Source organism: Manis javanica, chromosome 1, assembly GCF_040802235.1.
Source record: "Manis javanica isolate MJ-LG chromosome 1, MJ_LKY, whole genome shotgun sequence".
Classification (NCBI taxonomy): domain Eukaryota; kingdom Metazoa; phylum Chordata; class Mammalia; order Pholidota; family Manidae; genus Manis; species Manis javanica.
In genome coordinates this window covers 98,542,668-98,561,079 of record NC_133156.1, presented here as the reverse complement: position 1 = coordinate 98,561,079, position 18,412 = coordinate 98,542,668, and the positions used below count along the sequence as shown (strand labels likewise).

The 18,412-nt window shown below is 38.9% G+C and overlaps 1 long non-coding RNA gene across 4 annotated transcripts in view; it reads left to right on the top strand.

Moving 5' to 3' along the window:
• Positions 1-18,412, top strand: part of LOC108384545 (uncharacterized) — a 758,195-nt gene that overhangs the window by 379,282 nt on the left and 360,501 nt on the right. For all 4 annotated transcript variants that reach the window (XR_012130751.1, XR_005063373.2, XR_012130744.1 and 1 more), the window contains one exon: positions 2,348-2,431. This is a non-coding gene — a long non-coding RNA (uncharacterized lncRNA). The remainder of the gene's footprint in view (positions 1-2,347; positions 2,432-18,412) is intronic.

Below are 18,412 nucleotides of genomic sequence, written 5' to 3'. Positions count from 1 at the left end.
GTCTTAGAATCATAGAACACTTCTACATTTTTTCTGAACTTCTTGAAATTATCTGATTGAACTAAACCTTTGGGGTGACCTTGGGACTTTTGCTGGCCTCTGCAACAGGACTGGCTAGACTGGTCTGTCCATTTTATTGGTTCCTGCTGTGGTATTGATGGATCTTGTCCAGTGGTTTGGGTGTTTTTCCAAACCTCAAGGTCCTGTCCACTTGCTGCTGTCTTGAATTTCCTGCCCACTAAGGTATCATTCATCCTTTCCTGAGCCTTTACCATTCTACATGTTCTCTTCAAACCTGTGCATCTCCTCATGGACCACACAAGGTCTTTCTGGGCTCCTTCCCATCCCATGCAGAATGTGGTGGGCTGCACTGCTCTTTGTCATCTTTCCTCCTGCTCTCTTCTCCAGTATCATCACCTATGTGCTACATTTGTGAGGTTTTCTTTGTTTGAGGGGTTTTCTTTGTGTCTGTGACTAGTCTGGCACAGAACAAGTGCAATGAGTTCCACACTCACCTTGGAGGTTAGGTTGGCCTAGGGTATCCTAGCCCTGGAAGGTTGAGTCCTCTCTCTTTTGGTGCACTTTTAGTCTACAACACTCAGAGATGATGCATCTTTGTATCACGTTAATTATATTATGTCCACATCCTACCTCCACAGTGTTGTTGAAAGACCTTCAAGGGCTGTAGATCCTGTATGTGATACCGTAGAAAGATGTTTGGTCTCTGTCCCCATTTATGGCACAGAACTCCTAGAACCCTTGGAACTTCCTAAGTGAAAAGGGTGATGCGTGTGTCTTTGTTATAAGGAGGTGACTCTTGGTGGGTCCCTCGAAAGTTTCAGAATGGGGGCTGGTTGCCAGAAGGACCATGTCTTGAATTTTCAGTTTGAAATTTTCAGCTCACTCCCCAACCTACAGAGAGGACAGAGGAGCTGGAGATTAATTAGCAATGGCCAATAATTTAATCAATCATACCTGTGTGAGGAAACCTCCCTAAAAACCTCTGATTGATGGGATTTGGGGAGCTTCTGGGCTGGTAAACATACTGGTGTACAGGAGGGTGCACACCTGAAGAGAGCATGGAAGTGTGTACCCTCTTCCATGTAAATCTCTTCCATTTGGCTTTTCTTGAATTGTATCTTTTATAATAAAGCAGTAAATGTAATTAAAGTGTGTCCCTACATTCTGTGAGCCATTCTAGCAAGGTATCTAATCCAAGGGGAGGGGGGTCATGGGAAATCTCAATTTATAACCATTCAGTTGAAAGTATAGAAGTCCTGGGGCACACGATTAGCACCTGAAGTTGGGAGTGGAGGGCAGGCTTGTGGAATGAAGCCCTTAACCTTGTAATCTGTGATAACTCTGGGTAGTGTCAGAATTGAATTGAATTGTTAGACACCCAGTTGTTGTCTGGAAAAATCAGAGAACTAGTTGCTGTGAGGGGGAAAAAAAGTCTTGTTTGGTGTCAGAAGTAGTATGAATCAAAACTGTCTTATATATCTTTGCATTCCCAAGGCCTGGGAGTATACTATGCATTTCAGTAGTTTGGAAATACTCTAAACTAGTATTAGAGAAAATGCTTTGAACACCAGGGGCAAGTTAGGGGAAGACGGTGTGGTCATTTTTTAATTGAAACTCAAGAAAATGGTCAGAAACTACTAGTCAGACTTTCTTCTTACATGGATTTCTTTCATCTTCTATTATGGAGGCTGTTGCATTTTGTTTAAGTCCAGTGACTTAGCTATCTCAGTTGTGCAATGGAGGTCATGGAGATTCAAATTATGATAGTATTTCGAGGTTCATTTGGCTCATGCAGTAACCATGTGTGACATGTTGGGCCTCCATATTGAGAGTCCAGTACCCTGTGAATGTGAAGTAGAAGGAGTGAAAGTGGGGAGATAGGAAATATCCTGATAAAGTGTAAGTAGTCATCCCTAACCATTATTTTAAGTGAAACTCTATCTGATATTGTAAATTACAGTGAAACAAATTATTTGACAACTATTATTGCCTTATACCAATTTTATTTGCCTAGTTATAATAAAACTCTCTTTAAAAACCTTTGGCTGATGATGCATTCAGTATCCTTCCCCTCAGAATGCATTGCAGTAATGATACAATACCCAACATATAATGTTTGTTTAGTGAACTAATGGTTAGTTGAATGTCACCTGAAATCTCTTCCATGGGAGCCACATGAGCCATAGATTATCTCTGCCATCCATCTAATATTCAGATATTTTTCTTTGATTTTCTGAATAGTAAGACATGGAGATAAATAGCTCTATCCAATGAGATACAGAAAACTAATATTCCCTCTTTTTCTCTCCTTGCTTCTGCCATCCAGCTCTGTGTTCCTGCGAGGCCTCCCCAGCTAACTCACCTGTAAATCCACGTGTGGAAGGAAGACAGATAAATAGCTGGATTTGGTGTAAGTAATTGCATTTCACTCTCTCCTCAGTCCCTCTCTGTCTGTTGGATCCAAATGGAATATATGCTCTTTGAATTCATTAGAAACTCCACATGGTGGCCATCTGTTGCAGATATAGGAGTCAGCTCACTCAACCCCATTCCCCCTTCGAGCATGATTTGTGTCAGTGGTGCTGTGGTTTCTAGAACAGCTGCCTCAGCATCACCTAAAAACTTGTTAGGAATTCAAATTCTCAGAACCCACTCCAGGTCTACTGAATCAGAACTTCTATAGGTGGGCCTTAGCAATCTGTGTTTCCACAAATATTCCAGGTGATTCCATGCACACTAAAGTTTGAGAACCACTACAGTATATCTCTACTGCTCAAAGTACCGCATGCGTAAGCATTAGTGTCATTTGAGAGCTTGTTAGAAATGTATGATCTTGGACTCCAGCTCAGACCAACTGAAACAGATTCTGCATTTTTACAAAATATCCAGATTCTTCATGTGTACAGTGAAGTTTGAGAAGCCATGCCTTGCATCTCTGGTTCAAGGCTGGCTGCACACTGGAATCATGCATGGTGTTTTTACTGAAAAAAAAATGAAGGCTCAGAGATTTACATTAACTTATTATGATGTGTAGCCTGGGTATTTGGATACTAAAAGCTCCCCAGGTAGGTCTAATACTCAGCAGAGTTTTTGAGAATCATCACCTTATGTCATGCTAAAGACTGGAAAACTAAGTATATATTCCAGCCATCTTATGTTCAAATGATGTAATTTCCTCCAAGTAAATCTATCTGTGTGTGATTTGGAAGGCTTATGTGCAGCAGAGTCTCCTTTGTGTACCTTATGTGCTGGAATACAGTTGTGGTTTTCTGGTAGAAGCAGTTTGGGGATCCCAGTGTTCATCTCCAGTTTCCCAGATGTCAAGAAGGGGAGTACCTTCAGCAGAGGCCACCTCAGGTCCTGGGGTGGCCATCAGCAGAGGTACCATGAAACTAGAGCCTGAAGTTGCCACAGAAGTTCCCTGAGTCCCTGGGTACCTGGTGATTATGGAGAACAGTTCCCCCAGTGAGAAATGTCTGCAGTGTTGTACGAGTCATGTGTGCAAAAGTCACCCTTCTGCCCTTTTTATAAGCATTGAATTCCTTTTTGATCTGTTTCTATGTAAAAAAGCAAGAGTGGTTTCTTTATCTGCTACTGAATTCTGACTTATCCATCTGTGTATAAGATATGAATTCATGCTCATGTCAATCATTGTTCACGAAGTGACTGAACTGAGCCATGTTTTATATCATATGAGCCCTTTTCTTTCCATTTAGAAGTTACATTTTTGTTATCAGAAACAAAAATCATAAGATAACTGCTATGTAATACAAACTTACAATCCTAGTTAAGAATAGTTCTTTTTCCAAATGCTATCCCCACTCTTCCCACCAGAACACATCCCTCCCACGTTTGAGAGCTCAAGGCATGTTTGTGATCATTATAAAATCTTACGTACCGACACTTGCCCCAACCAAGCCTTAAAAGTCCTTGTCACCTGAAAATGCAAGCATGATTCCTTCACTGCTTGGCTAAGAAATAACAAATGACTATTTCTCTTATTTCAGGAGTCAAAACCAACCATGAGTTTTATCCAATAAATTCATATATCTGCTTTATATCTACCAAAGAAAGAGAATCGAATTTAGTAAGAAACAAGATATTATTTTCAAATAATGTTAGTAAGGACTGTAGTCTTTTACATTAGGCATTTCTGATTTTTCAAGGGTATTTTCTACACACACACAGGATAACAATGGCTTTCGGTATCAGAAACTGATGGTGCAGCCAGGGGGCCGGATAGGGAGACAGAAGCAGGAAAGGGGGAGGGTGGCAGAGAGGAAGAGGAAAGGCACTGCCAGATCGCCCAGAGTCCTTACATAAGTGAGCTAGAAGTTGCCTATAGGCACTCACTGCATTTTAAATACAATTTTTCATTTTCCATGTGTTTTTAGATGCTCCCTTCCATGTTGGTGGTTGGAAGTGATTAAAGCATTCCCCAAAAGCTGTTTAGATATAATTCTCTACATAGGGATGAGTGGCCATTCTCCATAGGATGTTCTAAGTGACTATTATTCCAAAGCAGCCCAGTAAACCAGAGTCAGTGGTCCATCCTTAACAAGACCAGCCCAAGTGCTCTTTGCAGATTATCTCATTACAAACGGGGCTCCCTTTCCTGGCAAAGGAAACAATGTAAGTGAATGAAGACTATTTCTCACTTGGGCTCTCCCAAGTAAAAGACCCTCCCTTCCCCATTACCTTAGCTTTTTCTTTGAAAATCAGCTCAAAGAATAGACCGCACTGTATCACAGCTTCACTCCCAGTCAGTGCTGGGCTATGAGCCAGGAGACTTGCAGTTACATTGGAAGTAGGAGAGACCTGGCAGCCTAACTTGGACTGAGACAACTGTGACCTTTCTGAAGCCAGGTTCTTCAGATATATAAGCGTTAAAGATTGTCTGAATCTATAGTGAACTGGAGTTAAATCCCCCACATGGAGGTCGACATGTACTTGGAAGCATAAGCGTTACTTACATTCTCCTATTGAGTGGGTGTTTATCGTATTTAATTTGTTGTAGGTTTTATGCATTTTTCATTCTCTAGTTGTGGAGGTTTGTGGCTTGCCTTTTAACTTTGCAAAACTTTGGTACAAAGGAAATTTTAGAACACCAAAACATTTTCCAAATAATTTCAGAATGAACTGGATCCCAACTAATTTAATTTGTAGGAAATAAAGAACAAAGGCTTGTTAAGAGAGCTTTTAAATATAATTACTCACACGTGCAAACATGTTTAAGTGTGGGTTCCCAATGAAGGCATATCATGCAATACTTTCATGCTCTAACTGCTGCCCATTAAAAAAACTCCTGTTGCCATATGCAGGTGTGATTACACAGCCAACTGCCAATTCTGACTGGCTCAAGGATCCTTTTAAAAATGTCCAGATGGATATGAATGCCGGATTTGGCAGTTAAATTATAGAGCCCAATATATCCCTTTTAAGTACTATGGCACTGAAGCAGAATATTGATGTTTTCCCCCACCCCTAAAGATTTCAAAGGAACAATTTGGTTTTTAAGCTGGGGATTAGATTTCCTCATTTCTTTTGAATCACAGGATAAACTTTGTTCTGACTTTAATCACTTTTCTTCAGTCCAAGTATCTTATGAACAACATCAAAAAAAATTTTTTTATGGATAAGCAAAAAATGGGTCAGAAATTGGCTGTTGAGGTGACCTGGTGTCTTTAAACGCGTGTGCAGTGAGGGGAAATACAGCAGTGGCACTGTAGCTCCTCCGGGTAGCTCCCCAGAGCCTGCCATCTGCCCTGCAGAGACTCAGTTTGCGGAAGGACATTAAAACAGAACCGAGGGGCAGGAAGGGACCCCTTGATTCTTGATGTTTTGAAACACACATACACACACACATATACAGACACACACACACACATAGACACACACACAGGAAGGGATCTCCTTGATTCTTGATATTTTGAAACACACACACACACATACACACACATACACAGACACACACACAGGAAGGGATCTCCTTGATTCTTGATGTTTTGAAACACACACACACACGCAAACACACATACATACAGACACACACACACAGACACACACACAGGAAGGGATCTCCTTGATTCTTGATGTTTTGAAACACATACACACACACAGATGCATGCACACACCCCCACACATACACCTGCAGCCCCCAAGAGAACGAGGCAACGTGCTATTAGCATTGCCTCGGAAATGTCATATACATCACCATTGCTATTTCCCTTTGCCCAGAGTTAAAGTGCCATCAGGAAACTCCAGACGATTACTCATCTTTTCAAATAACGTGTGGCTGATAGCATGTGAGTTTGCCTTATCTACTGTGCTATGTTAGGGCTTCCTTCTTGCAGGCAGAAACAGCTGCAACACATTCCCAGAGCATTGCGCCGGCCAGGCCTCACAACAAGACTGCAGAAGCAGGCCCCTGCTCCACGATAGGACAAGCATAGGTTATGTAGGTATAGGTGCTTCAGGCATAGGGACGGGGCAGAAGAAAGGAGATGGTGTTTATATGCAGTGCCTGGCTCAGTCCAGGTATAAGGCAACCATGTCATGATATTTGTACTGATGATGTGGGGGTGAGCTGTGAAGTAGCCCAAGATTCCCAAGCAGATGATAGACAAGCCTCTTTTGCACCTTCCCTATTAGGAAATAAAGTCAGAATAAACATTTTAGATGAAATGTAACAAAGTGAAAAGAAAATCTGGATGTCATGTGACTTCATATAACTTTTTAAATGCTTTAAAGTATAAACAGTGATAGTAAAGAAAGGAAGCAGGTAATAGGTAACAGGATTAAGCAGTGACCTCACATTTTCTGGCCTGAAGGTGAATTCCTGCAGGCAAATTCTACCTGAACAACTGACCCCATCTGCTTCTTCCTTATATAGATACAGTTTAAGGATTCATTCAAATTACATAGTTTATTTCAACTGAGCCTCACAGAAATGAAAAGACATGACTAATAGACATCTCAAATGTAATATGCCTCAGATTGAACTCCTGATCTGGCCCTAAAGCCTGTGCTCCAAAATCCTCATGTTTCAACCTTCAAAATACCTTTCATCACTTGCACTGTTACTACCCTGCATCTACGCTCACATCAGCCACCTCCCCCATGTTACTGCAGGAGCCTCCCTACTGACATCCTTATGACTGGAGGTTTTCTTAGCCAGAGGAGCCTTTCAAATACAAGGTGGATCAAGTTACCCCTCTGTGCCAAACCTTCCAGTAGCTCCCCATTTCACTCAGAGTAAAAGCCCAGGTCCTCATCAGGGCCCACGGAGTTCCGATGACCTGGTTCCCTCCCACTGACCTCCTAGTTCTTCAAATATTCCAGCTATGCCACTGCCTTAGTGCCTTGTACTGCTGTTCCCTCTGCCGAGCATGCTCTTCCCACATAGCTCACTGCTTTGCTCCCCCACTTTATCTTTTCTTAAATGTTACCTTCTCAATGAGGCCTGCCCCGATGATTCCATTTATTATAATGACTGAGCCTCCCTGGCACTCCCAGCCCCTCTTAACATCTTCCTGCTCTATTTTTTTTCTCCTGAATTTGTATCACTTTTAATCATACTGTAGCATTTACTCATTTATTATGTTCACTGCCCATCAGCCCCAATAGACTATAAGCACCCTGAAGACTGGAAATTTCCTGTTTTGTTTACGCATGTATCCTAAATACCTGGAAAAGTGCTGGCATATAGTAGGTGCTCAGTAAATATTTGTTGAATGAATGAAGTCACCTCAGCCATATTATCATATTATACTTTCATATTCTAGGCACATATATAAGGGTTTACACATTTGTGTGGTATCATTTAAGCCATACAAAAACCTTGGGTGGCAGGCATTATTATCATCTTGATCAAAAGAATAAGAAATGAAAATAAGAGAAGAAAAACTTAATTTAACACAACCAGAAGTGGTAGCGCCAGAATCGAAACCCGCCTCTCTGACCACAGAGCCCAGGTCCCTCATCCTTGCTCTACCTCTGACATCTCGCTTATGTGAGTCTCTCAAATAGCTGTGACCCCTTCTGACTTTCATTCTCCCTCTCCCTCCCTTCCCTTCCCCTCTCTCCACTGCTTCGGCCTGCCTCTTTGTATTTGTTCTGTGGTTTTTAAGTCTAGAATTCGTATCTTCTTCTTCCTTCTTGTGAACCTAGAATCCATATCTTCCAGCCCCTGATGGAGTGTTCTTTCTGTGACACCAGGTGGACTTGCTTACGTGAATACAAACTGATGATGATTGAGTTAACACATCATATTCTGAAGAGATGCAGACAGCAAAATCCTTGCAAAGGGCTGGAGAATTTGCCTAGGTTTAATTTCAAGCAGAATTATGTTAAGCTCAACTTGTTTTTCGTGGAGTACTATTTGTATAAAAGGCTGGGAAAAACAAATCAATAACCAATCTGTTCTGGATAAGAAATAAGTTCATACTTGTTCTGAGACTTGGGTATGTTTACTTTCTTTTGGGTCCCTTTATCCAGGTATGTTTTTACTTCTCAGTAATGTCCAGAAGTTGTATCAATTCCCAGCAACCTTGAAACCACAATTAAGGATCTGAAGCATATTTTCAGTCTCACTAGACAATAAATGATTACTGTGTAAAAAGTGACTCTGACTTTTGACATGTAACACCATGATGCAGGAGTGCACTACATGGACAAATTCACAATGACCTTGGGAGTCCAGCTCTGCTCATCTCTCTCCTAGCCTGCCTGCACTGGCACCCAGCTGTGGAGTTTGCAGATGCTGTTTACTTGCATCACATTCTCCCAAGGATTAAAACAATGCTTGACTTTTCCACAGAATTCACTTAAACCAAACCCTACCTGCTTCTGCCCTTGCCCTAGTCTGTTTTCCCCTAAATCTTCATTTGCTACTGACCTGCTTCTTGCTTTTTTTTTCTTTCTACTTTAAAACTGCTGTTAACATGATCTGTAGGTATAAGATCACGACATCATCAAGGATGTCCGCTCTTAACATTCAACATTATATTGGAGGTTCTGGACAGTACAGTAAGGCCAAAAATGAATGTGTGGATGAATGAAAAAGGCATCCAGATTGGAAAGGAGGAAGCAAAATTGTTATCATTCACAGACATGATAAACTATGTAGAAAATCTGATAAAATCCACAAAAAAAAAGCTACTAGAATTCACAATTTTAGAAAAATCGCAGGATACAAGGTCAGTAGAAAGCATTCTATTGTCTTTCTACATACTAGCAAGGAGCAATCAGAAATTCAAATAAAAAATATCAATAGCATCAAAAAATGAAATACTTAGGGATAAATCTGACAAAAAATGAGGAAGATCTGTACACTGAAAACTATAACACTATACTAAGAGAAACTAAAGAACACCTAAGGAAATGGAGAGATACATCATATTCATGAATATGTTAAGATACCAATTCTTCCCAAATTGATCTATTGATTCAATTCAATCCTAATCAAAGCCTCACCAGTTAGCAAACTAATTATAAAATTCATCTGTAAATATAAAGGATCAAAGATAGCCAAAACAACTTTAACAAAAAGAACAGTTGAAGGACTGACACAATCTAATTTCAAAACTTTTTAATTTAATTTTATTTTTTTTATATCATTAATGTATAATTACTTGAACAACATTATGGTTACTAGACTTTCCCCCTTATCAAGTTCCCCCCCACATACCCCATTATAGTCACTGTCCATCAGCGTAATAAGATGATACAGAATTACTACTTGTCTTCTCTGTGCTATACTGTCTTCCCTGTGACCCTCCCCATTTATTATGTGTGCTAATCATAATGCCCCATTTTCCCCCTTATCCCTCCCTTCCTACCCACCCTCCCCAGTCCCTTTCCCCTTGGTAACTATTAGTCCATTCTTGGATTCTGTGAGTCTGCTGCTGTTTTGTTCCTTCAGTTTTTTCTTTGTCCTTATACTCCACAGATAAGTGAGATCATTTGATACTTGTCTTTCTCTGCCTGGCTTATTTCACTGAGTATAAAACTCTCTAGCTCCATCCATGTTGTCGTAAATGGTAGGATTTGTTTTCTTCTTATGGCTGAATAATATTCCATTGTGTATATATACCACATCTTCTTCATCCATTCATCTACTGATGGACACTTAGGTTGCTTCCATTTCTTGGCTATTGTAAATAGTGCTGCAATAAACATGGAGTGCATATGTCTTTTTCAAACTGGGCTGCTGCATTCTTAGGGTAAATTCCTAGGAGTGGAATTCCTGGGTCAAATGGTATTTCTATTATGAGTTTTTTGAGGAACCTCCATACTGCTTTCCACAATGGTTGAACTAGTTTACATTCCTACCAGCAGTGTAGGAGGGTTCCCCTTTCTCCACATCCTCACCAACATTTGTTGTTGTTTGTCTTTTAGATGTTGGCCATCCTAACTGGTGTGAGGTGATATCTCATTGTGGTTTTAATTTTCATTTCTCTGATGATTAGCGATGTGAAGCATCTTTTCATGTGCCTGTTGGCCATCTGAATTTCTTCTTTGGAGAACTACCTGTTCAGCTCCTCTGCCCATTTTTTAATTGGCTTATTTACTTTTTGTTTGTTGAGATGTGTGAGCTCTTTATATAATTTGGATGTCAACCCCTTATCAGATATGTCATTTATGATTATATTCTCCCATACTGTAGGATGCCCTTTTGTTCTGTTGATGGTGTCCTTTGCTGTACAGAAGCTTTTTAGTTTGATATTGATATAGAGTTTGATATAGTCCCACTTGTCCATTTTTGCTTTTGTTTTCCTTGCCCAGGGAGATATGTTCATAAAGAAGTTGCTCATGTTTATGTCCAAGAGATTTTTGCCTATATTTTTTTCTAAGAGTTTTATGGTTTCATGACTTACATTCAGGTCTTTGATCCATTTTGAGTTTACTTTTGTGTATGGGGTTAGACAATAATCCAGTTTCATTCTCTTAAGCTGTCCAGTTTTGCCAACACCATCTGTTGAAGAGGCTGTCATTTCCCCATTGTATATCTATGGATCCTTTATCATATATTAATTAACCATATATGCTTGAGTTTATATCTAGATTCTCTATTCTGTTCCACTGGTCTATGGATCTGTTCTTGTGCCAGTACCAAATTGTCTTGATTACTGTGGCTTTGTAGTAGAGCTTGAAGTCAGGGAGCGTAATTCTGCCTGCTTTATTCTTCCTTTTAGGATTGCTTTGGGTATTTGGGGTCTTTTGTCATTCCATGTGAATTTTAGAACTATTTGCTCTAGTTCATTGAAGAATGCTGTAGGTATTTTGATAGGGATTGCATTGAATCTGTAGATTGCTTTAGGTAAGATGGCCATTTTGACAATATTAATTCTTCCTAGTCAAGAGCATGGGATGAATTTCCGTTTGTTAGTATCCTCTTTAATTTCTCTTAAGAGTATTTTGTAGTTTTCAGGGTATAGGTATTTCAATTCCTTTGTTAGGCTTATTCCTAGGTATTTTATTCATTTACAATCTAATTTCAAAACTTTTTATAAAGTTACAGTAACATAGTAACTGTGGTATCAGTATAAGGATTGACAAATATATCAGTGGAACAGAATCAAAAACACACAGATAGACCCACATATATGGACAACTGATTGTTGAAAAAGAATAATGGAAATTTAATGTAAAACTAATCTTTTCAATGGCTATTCACATGCAAAAATAAATTCAGTAAACAACTCATACCATATACAAACATAAATTCAAAATAGGTCATAGACTTCACTAAAGAACTGAAAACTAAAAATACTTCTAAAGGGAAACATAAGTGAAAACCTTTGTGACCTGTGTTAGTCAAAGATTTCTAGTTGTAGCACCAAACACAATCCATAAAATAATAAACTGATAAATTGAATTCATAAAATGAAAAATCTGTGCTCTCAGAAGACAATGTTAAGAAAATTAAAAGCAAGCCATGGACTGGGAGAAAATATGTGCAGATCTATATCTGATAAAGTACTTACATTCAGAATATTTAAGGAACTCAATAATAACAAACAACCCAGATAAACAATGAACAAAAGATATGGACAGATACTTCAACAAAGAAGATATACAGAGAACGAGTAAGGACACAAAAAGATAATCAGCATCATTTGTCATTAGGAAAATATAAATTAAAAACATAAGGCAATACCACTACACATCCATTAGAATGACTAAAATTAAAAAGCCTAACCATACCAAGTGTAGTAAGGATGTAGAGCAACTCGTACCCTCATACACTACTGATGGGAATGTAAAATAGTACATATACTTGGGAAAAGTTTGATCATTTCTTTAAAATTTAAAGGGACATGTGCCATATGATCCAGTTACTTGACTCATTGGTGTTTACCTGAGAGAAATGAAAGCATATGTCCTACAAAGACTGGAGCATGAATGGTGATAGCCAAAAACTGTCTAGATAACTGAACTGTGGTATATCCATACAATGCAATATACTCATCAATAAAAAAGCAAGAAGCTACATTATGAGGCATAGTAGAGATGAATCTCAGAATGATTGTGCTAAGTGAAAGAAGCCAGACAAAACTGTATGTTCCATTTATATGAAATTCTAGAAAGTGCAAACTAATCCTTATGACAGATTGATTAATGGTTGCCTGGGGGTGGGAGTGGATAGTATTGTGAGGGTGGAATTATACAGAGGCATGAATAAAGTTTTGACAGTGATGGATGTTCATTATCTCGATGGTGGTGATGATTTCTTGGACATATACGTATGTGAAGTTTATTGTATATCAGTTATACTTCAATAAAGCTGTTTAAAAGAAAAGGACATTGAGGGGAAACCTCTTTCCACTTTTCTTGCTAACTCTTCTTAATGTATGGTCAGAGTGGCAACTGAAGCTCTTATTTTCCTTGTTTGATAGTTGCTTCTCTTGTGAACTCTCACGTAAGATTTTGTAGACTCCAAATTATTTCACTGCTCTTAATTCACCCCATTTTTTTTTTAATCTCCCATCTTTCTCTTGTGGTATGGATATCGTTTTCCGCATTCTGTATTCATTCTGCCCCTGCTGGCTCCTTCCAGAAGATGGTTAAATCTCCATGCTTTGTAGTAAACAATTGCCTTTTCACAGAGTCATGACATTTTCCTTGGGTATTCATGGGAAGAAACAAAATGAACCAGATCCTCCTTGGCATTGAGCAGGAGGGGACAGATACTTTAGGTTTACCCTTCCTTTGCCTCCACACAACTGCTGGACTCTGCCTGGATAAGAGTGGGGTCTTAGGAGATGCTGCCTTCCCTGCATTTGCCACCCCTGGGGTGAATTAAGCCAGGCAACCTTGTCTGGTCTGTTTTTAACACTGCATCCCTTTATGTCACCAATGGGTGAGGTAGTGCAAACAGTGAGAGCAGTTTCTTCTGCAGCAGTTTCTTCTGTTGGGTACCTACAAAAAAATCTTGGCAAAGTTCCCTGCTTCAGCTAACTGGGTGGCTAAGGAGTTAAGCAAAAGAAGTTTTGAAAGAGAAACTGACATTGTGAACAAAGCCATGCTAAATGAAGAATAGGTTAGACATTTGAAGCACACATTTCCTTATCCCTCCATGTCTAGGCTGTGTGTGCAGAAGCCAATTAATTCATACAGGTGGTAGCATGTCACACGAAGGAACGCATCAGATATCGTACTCTCTTGCACTGTGAAAGTCAGGCAATAAAACCTAATGCCAATTTTGCATGTGAAATTCCACTATTTTTTTTCAAATGCTTTGTTTTATATAATTCTTGCTGTAGGGTTAAATTAGAAGTTGAAGGAAAAAGATAACTTACGGTAGAGTGTTCTTTACATGGCTTAAAGAATTCAACAGTATTATGTGTCATAAAAATATTAGCACAATTTTCAAGTCTCATCATTCTTAGCTTATACCACACATATAATACATTTGGAGGAAGTTGGGGTCTCACTCTTTAAGTTCTGATTTGGAGATACAAAAAACATGAGATTGAAGTAATATAGACACATGTTTATATCTTGGTCCTGCCAGTAAGTAGCAAAGTGACATGGAGATATTGTTGAATTTTCTTGAACCTCATTTTCCTCATAGGTGGTATATAGATCGGGTTAGCAAACATCTTCTGTGAAGGGCCAAATAATAAGTATTTTAGGTTTTGGAGGAAAAACAGTCTCTGTTGCACCTACTCAGTTCTGCAACTACAGCAGGCAAGCATTCATAGACAAATAAATAAAAGAGTATGGCTGTGTTCCAGTGCAATTTCATTTACAAAAACAAGCTGTATGGGATTTGGCCCACGGGTTGCAGTTTGCTGATTTCTGGTGTAGATAATGATACCTTTCTCCCAGCGTTGTCATAAGGACTGCATGCTATATGTAGAGTGATTACAACAGTGCCTGGCATAATGTCAGCTCCAAGACAGTTCCATGTCCCGTGCTTCTGTAATTTCCTTTGCTGCTACTTGTGACCCAAGTTAGAATGTGCTTGGGTAAGGGGATGTGTTTGTCAGTAGGGCATCAGATTCTTCTGGAGAGAGTTTCTCTTTGCCTTCTTCTTATTATGTGTGAAAGTACTTTGAAAGCTTTGAGTGCTGTATAAATGCCAACTGTATTTTCTTTTCCTTCCTGGTGTCAGGGCAAGGAAAGAGAAAAGCATTCCCAAAGGAAGTGACCCCTTGGTCCGAGGCAGCCTCTTTACTAGATCTTCCTGTAGAGCTTTGAGAAAAAGCACAGCTGACCAGATCACACAGTGTCTTTTTACTGTTCTGGACTAGTCCTCTGATTTTGTGACAAAGAAGGTCAAGGTACATGTAGGATTTTCATTTGAGAAAAATGTGGCATGGTTGAACAGTTTCTGTTTAAGCCTCATCCCACCATGGCAGGATGAAGATGAAAATACCTGTTGCTGTTGAATTGGTATCAGTAAATAGAAGCTACTCTTCATTGGTATAGAAAATGATCCTAAAAATAAGATTTGTATGGGGGGAATCTTTTTAATTTTTTTAGGAAGTAATACATTTCTGCTCTAGAAAATTTAGAAAATGTAGGAAAATATATAGACAGAAAAAAGCAGAAAAAAAACAACAAACCTTTACCATCCCATCTAATGTTGACATTAATTCTTTTCCTCCTTCTTATCTTTTACAAAATGGAAACTCCATTTTTTTTAGTTTACAAGATTGTAGTCATTTCCTATATTCATAGAGTTACATTTATAAGCTGCCCTTTTCATAATAGTAGCATGAAGTGAACACATTCCCATACCTTTCAACTTTTTATGACATCTTTTTTAATGGTTGCAGAAGATTCTAAATATTGAGATAACACATCTGGAGGCTAATTTTCAAGATTACCTTTAGGAATTTTTTTTCCTCCTCAGTACCTTTGTCAGAATTGGAAAAAGAAGCAAAAAGATAAAGAGAGATCAAGACTCAACTCTGTCTCCTTTTCAAAGCAGTGAAAGGTTTGCTGCAGGGGAATCATAAAACACGGGGTTGTCCTTTCCGGCTAGGTCCAAGCTGAAGTGGGGCAACTGAGTATGATCTGAATGTGGCAAAAGGTTACCAAGATCCCCACATCAGTGGCCAACCTGTTTCAGCTGTGGCATTGCCTCAGCCAGTAGGTGGGTGGTGACAATTCAGGAGTTGACAGCATCTGCTCATATTGCATAGTCACCACATTGCATGCCCGATCTTGATTAATTGCATTGTTTCATCTTAGATATTCTCCTGTCACAGAACATTCCGTGCTGGTACATGCGATAATGAGTTACCCCAAGGATAACCTCTTCAGGACTAATAAATCTGCAACTGTTAGATTACGGAATACATCAATCCCTCTCTTAAAGATACAAAGCAATGTATTTAACATTTAATACTGTAACATTTGTGTCTGGATGGGTATGAAATATTATATGTTAGCAGTTAACCCTCTTGTTTGTGGCATTAATGAATAAGATTAAAGTTGGGTTTAAGGATTTGTTAAATGACAAAGTCCAGTGGCCGTAATTACTCTAATCTGATCTGACCTAGATGAATGAAATGCATTTCCAGCACATAAAATGGTAAGCATTGTTACTTTAAAATGTGTAAACTGCTGGTCACATCTCCAATGTTAAAAACAAAAATGGAATGAGAAATAATGAAACAGACTGACTCATGCATAAATCTCTAAAAGCAAAATTAAAGGTACCTCAGGTTTGGGCCACATATCTCCCTTCAGTCCTTTTCTAATGTTTAAGTAAAAATTGTTTTCTTTCACTATTCATAAAAATTTTACCTACCTATTGTGAAACAACACATGATAAAAAGTACAGAGAGAAAGTAAAAACCACCTATGATCTGACCACACAGATATAGCCAAATTTCACACTTTTTGTTTATATCTTCCTGGGGAATTTTCTTATATATATAAATACATCTTTATTTTCCTAATATATATGAATGGGATCATGTTAATATCATTCTCTTTTTCAAGATGAACAATACATCCTCATCTGATAGTTTCTCTTTCTCCTTTCAGACCATGGAAATTTAATTGCTTTTGACTCACTTCAGAGCAGCTGCCCGCTCCCCAGCTTTTTGAGGTCTCTCTCCCCAAGACTCACTGCAAAGACAAATACACCCTCCCGAGGTTCTACTTTGCTCACTGTCCATGAAGCCTACAGCAAGGATTTCATTGTTGACTTAGTAGGAAAATGGGTGACACAAAAATAACCACCATGGCAGATTCTGTAGATTTGACATAATTCCACCTTACTAGTTCCCTGGCTGGGTGGTCTCTGGATGTCCTGAAAAGCTGTGTTTTGTTATCTTTAATCCTGGGTAGCAAGCTCATCAAACTCTCCTTCACTTAGGTCTTTTCTTACCTTCAGCCTCTTTAGATCAGTGATTCTGAAGCTGTGGGGGGGGGGGGGGGGTGCAAATCCAGTTGCTGTTTTGTTTTTAAGTATTCTTTTTTTGTGGTAAAATACACATAACATAAAATGAAACAGTTGCCATTTGTAAGTGAACAGTTCAGGGGCGTTAAGTACATTCACATTTTTTTGTGCAGCCGTCATTGCTGCCCATCTCCAGAGCGCTTTTCATCTTCCCGAACTGAGACTCTCTGACCATTAAACAATGACCCCCATTCTCTCAGCCACCTAGCAACCACCATTCTACTTTTTGACTTTATCAATTTGATATTTTAGATGCCTTATCTAACTAGAATCATACAATATTTATCCTTATGTGATTTGCTTATTTCACTTAATAAACTATTTTCAGGGTTCATTAATGTTGCAGCATATGTCAAAATTTCTTCCATTCTATGGAGATACCATGTATTTTAAGTTCCATTCTTCCACTGATAAAGACTTGAGTTGCCTCCGTCTTTTGGCTATTGTGAATAATACTGCTGTGACCATGGGGGTGCAAATATTTGAGTCCCTGAATGTCAGTTCTTTCGTGTTTTATATCCAGAAGTGAAATTGCTGCATCATATCGTAACTCCATTTTTAATATTTTGAAGAACTCTCTTTTATACAGAAGCTGCACCATTTTGCATTCCCATTAATGATAGACAAGCGTTCCAATTTCTCCGTCACTAAGACGTGTTATTTTCTGGGGGCTCATTGCTGCTGTTTTGCTAGTAACCATCCTAAGGAGTACGAGGTAGTATTTGAGGGTAGTTTTGATTTGCATTTTCCCTAATGATTATTGACGTTGAGCACTTTGTGCTTATTGGCCATGTTTATATCTTATTTGGTGAAATGTTGATTCAAGTTGTGTGTTCATTTTTTAGTCAGGTTATTTTTTTTGTTTTGTTTTGCTTTGTTTTTTAACTTATTTTCCATTGTAGATGGATACTTTAATAAAATACAGTGCAATTACTACCAGTGAATTACCAGATATCATTAAGGATGTTAAGACAAAGTCCTAGGGCATTTGTAGCCATAATGAAGTAAACAGGATTGATTCATTTTTCCATCTAAAACACATAGGAAGCCAGAAAAATATATGAAACAGTGTTTTTCAGATGTTAGACAAATGTCCCTTTAGGTGTATGACCCCTTCAGAGAAGGGAAACAAACAAGGTGGGACCTGCTTTTGCTTCAGGTGACTGCATGGAGGCAGGCCACAAGCATACCCTGAGAGGATCAGGCTGACCCCTGGTAACATAACTGCATGCCAGAATGAAGTCTACCGCTGTGTAAGGGAATTCGGCAAACCCAGCACCCAGCAGTGACAATTCATACTCTCCACAGTCCAATAAAAAAAAATTAAAAGGTATTCAGAGAAGCAAGAAACATGATCCATAAGCAGGAAGAAAATAAGCTCTTAGGAGATGAGTTATAATAAAAAGGAAACAGTAAAAAAATGACATAAAAAATATAAGCCCCGGTTTTTTAATTATTAGATTTAAT